The sequence below is a fragment of the Grammomys surdaster genome, unplaced genomic scaffold (genome assembly GCF_004785775.1).
Source record: "Grammomys surdaster isolate TR1022 unplaced genomic scaffold, NIH_TR_1.0 61, whole genome shotgun sequence".
Lineage (NCBI taxonomy): Eukaryota > Metazoa > Chordata > Mammalia > Rodentia > Muridae > Grammomys > Grammomys surdaster.
The window spans coordinates 2,340,708-2,343,958 of NW_021604563.1; positions in this window are offsets into that span (position 1 = coordinate 2,340,708).

Genomic DNA, 3,251 nt, shown 5'->3' on the forward strand with positions numbered 1-3,251 from the left:
TATCTATCTATCTATCTATCTATCTATCTATCTATCTATCTATCTATGTATCTATCTATCTGCATATATATGCATATATATTAAATATAGTCAAACACATTATATTGCCATGATTTTAAATATGTGAAACTCAGAATGTCTAGTAATCAAAGAAACCTTTAATAATTCTGATTAATAATTATTCTTCATAATTTTTATACTTCAGGTACATAATAATTGGTAAAATATGGAGGGAGAAATCTTAAAATGAAATAGAAGAACAAAATTGGAGGCCTTACAAAAAATTATGTTGTATTTTATGCTGTAAGTGTTAAAAATATAAAACAAATAACAAAACAGACATTTAAAAGTTATCTATCCAAGTTACATAAAGTATCTTGCATCAAATCCTACATTGAACCCAGTAAGAAGCTTGATGAAGACCTGGAGAGATGGGTCACTAGTTAAGAGCATTTACAGCTATTACAGGAAACATAGACTCTATACTCATGACCAATGCTACAGTTCCAGATCATCTAAGCCTTTTCTGATTTTCATTTGCTCATGCATGAATATGTTGTGTGTGTGTGTGTGTGTGTGTGTGTGTGTGTATGTATATATATATATATATATATATATATATATATATATATATACTCAGGAATACATGTATACATATAAATTAAGTAAATATTTTAACAAAAGAAGTTTTATAGTATGTTACTATAAGGTTTTAGAAAATGGAAAAATGTCAGATTTTCATGATCTCAAGTTAAAAAGTAATTTATTCACAAAACATTTGCTCAATGAAGGGCTTACCTCACACTAGAATCTAAAACTTCCAGGATAAATCATACACGAAAGTATTGCTTCCAAAAATATTTTTTCTTTGATACATTTACACATGTATCAACTTAGTCTGGTCATATATTTTCTCATTCTCATGATTTCCTATGTGCATCCCATCAACAGTCTTCTGTAAGCTTCATGTTCTAGTATTCTAAAAATTATTTTCAGAATCCAAGTATTGCTGCCTGCATGAAAATGGGTGTAATCTTATCCAATGGACCATGGGCAGCCTAACAAGAGTGATCTTTCTGTAGAACACTGACTCTTTTTACTTCTAGCAGCCTCAACTTCCAATAGCTCCCAAGTTAATGTTGAGTTGTCTTGAGTCCTGCCTCCATTCATCCCGAAATATTAAATGAATTTAATTTTGTGAAGGTACACACAACAACATTCCTGTCATGTACACAAATATTTCTTATTCTCTGACTACTACAATCTTCCCAGGCCCTGTAACCTTTATTCCTGGTCTTGAAAGAGGTATGCTATTAATGACTTATTTCAGGGTGATACAATTCAGCCACTTTTTCTCTGCACTTCTCTCTATTGTGGGTCTCTGTCTTAAACTCTGTTTTCTGCAAACAAAAGCTCTTATCTAATAAAAGATGAAAGCTGCACTAATCTACAGATTTAGAAATAAGATTTAGAAGGTAGTTTGTGTGCATCTTTATTTAGCAAAATAATAGTATAGATCCTGCCGGGCGGTGGTGGCACACGCCTTTAATCCCAGCACTTGGGAGGCAGAGGCAGGAGGATTTCTGAGTTCGAGGCCAGCCTGGTCTATACAGTGAGTTCCAGGACAGCCAGGACTACACAGAGAAACCCTGTCTCGAAAAAAAAACCAACCCCCCCCCAAAAAAATAGTATAGATCCTTCCATAGAACTTTTTGTATTGCTAGCCAGAGGTTCCAGTACAAGGTATGTGCTTCTTCCTTGAGAAATACTCCATAAATCCAACTAGAATGCTGTTACTGATCCCTATGAACTTCATGTATGAATGGGCATATCTTGCCAGATGTGTCCTTACTGTAATTTACAGGTACACAACTGAATAATACTGTTTATAACTTTCATCTCTTAAAAGTATGCATAATGCCCTGGAGCATCTGGAATATTAGTAAGTAGGGGAAAAGATTCCAGTTCAGTAGCAGTTTTATTTCTCTGTATTCTATGGTCTAGTGCTGTCTTCAAAAATGGGATCTCAACATAAATATATGGCAGAAAATCAAGAATAATAGAAATAGCTTGTATTTCTTGAGGCGGGGGTACTGCAGAGGTCAAGAAATTTCTTTAAAGAACAGTGCTAAGAGATGCATTCCATTTCTTGCACCAGGTTTTTTTCCTTTGGTAATTTATGACTTCTTGTAAGAGTACATTCTTCCTTCACTCAGTATAAGTTCACTACAATTAGACTTTTTATTTAAAATGTTCTTTGAAACTTTATAAACCAATGAGATCTCACATGGCTTTTTCAGAAATCTTTATGGCTAGTTATCCTAATACTCAGACTCCCTTTTCTGCTTTACCCTCTTATTCAACTTCCTACTTAAAATGTCCTCATTATTATCACATTCCCCTTTTGTATCCTCTGTGTCTACTATTCTCTTCATGAAGACATTTCTATCCATAGGTTAGTGGTCTTTTTCTACTACCCTGACTTCTGTAAGTGCTCTCAAAGTTGAACACAAATATAAAAATTTTTTTTTGCCAATTTCATGAGAAGACTTTGAGACTAGGAAAACAAGTCAAGAAATGCTGCAGCAGCAATAGTCAGGAACAATATGTAGAGACAAAGGCCAGTCAGAGGTGAACATAAGCAGGCAAGAAAATTCCATTGGGTCCTCTTTATATAAAAGTATAAAAGTTACTGCCCATGTTTAAGCTGAAGGTGTCCATTTCAAGTGATATAATTAAAGAAATCATTCACAGATGTCCTCATGGGTATTTTTCATAGATGGTTCTAATTCCTACTGAGTTGACAACTAATATTAGCCCTCAAAAATATGTATAGAAAAAAACTACTCAGAATGTACACTTTAAGATATATGTAAGCAGAGGAGATTTCATGACTGGTAGTATAAGCAGCCTTCTTCTAAAGAGCTCACTAAATCTACAATGATTATTGCAACTCATCATTTATACTTTATTATGTATGTTATTTACTATTTGATGGTATATCAAAATATGATAATCAAGAGCAACTTATTAAAGAAAAGCTTTATTTTCTGTCCCAGAAGCAGAATCTGTAATGGCTTGAAAGGAAGGACTGCTTCTGGAAAGCAAGGTGGTAGTAGTAGGAAGCTGAGAGATAGCATTTTCAATCATAAACAGGAAGGAAGCAGAGATAAATTGGAAGTGAAACAGGAATATAAACTCTCGCAATGTCCTCTGAAGCTTGGCAACTGCAAGATCCTGCTTAGCAACTG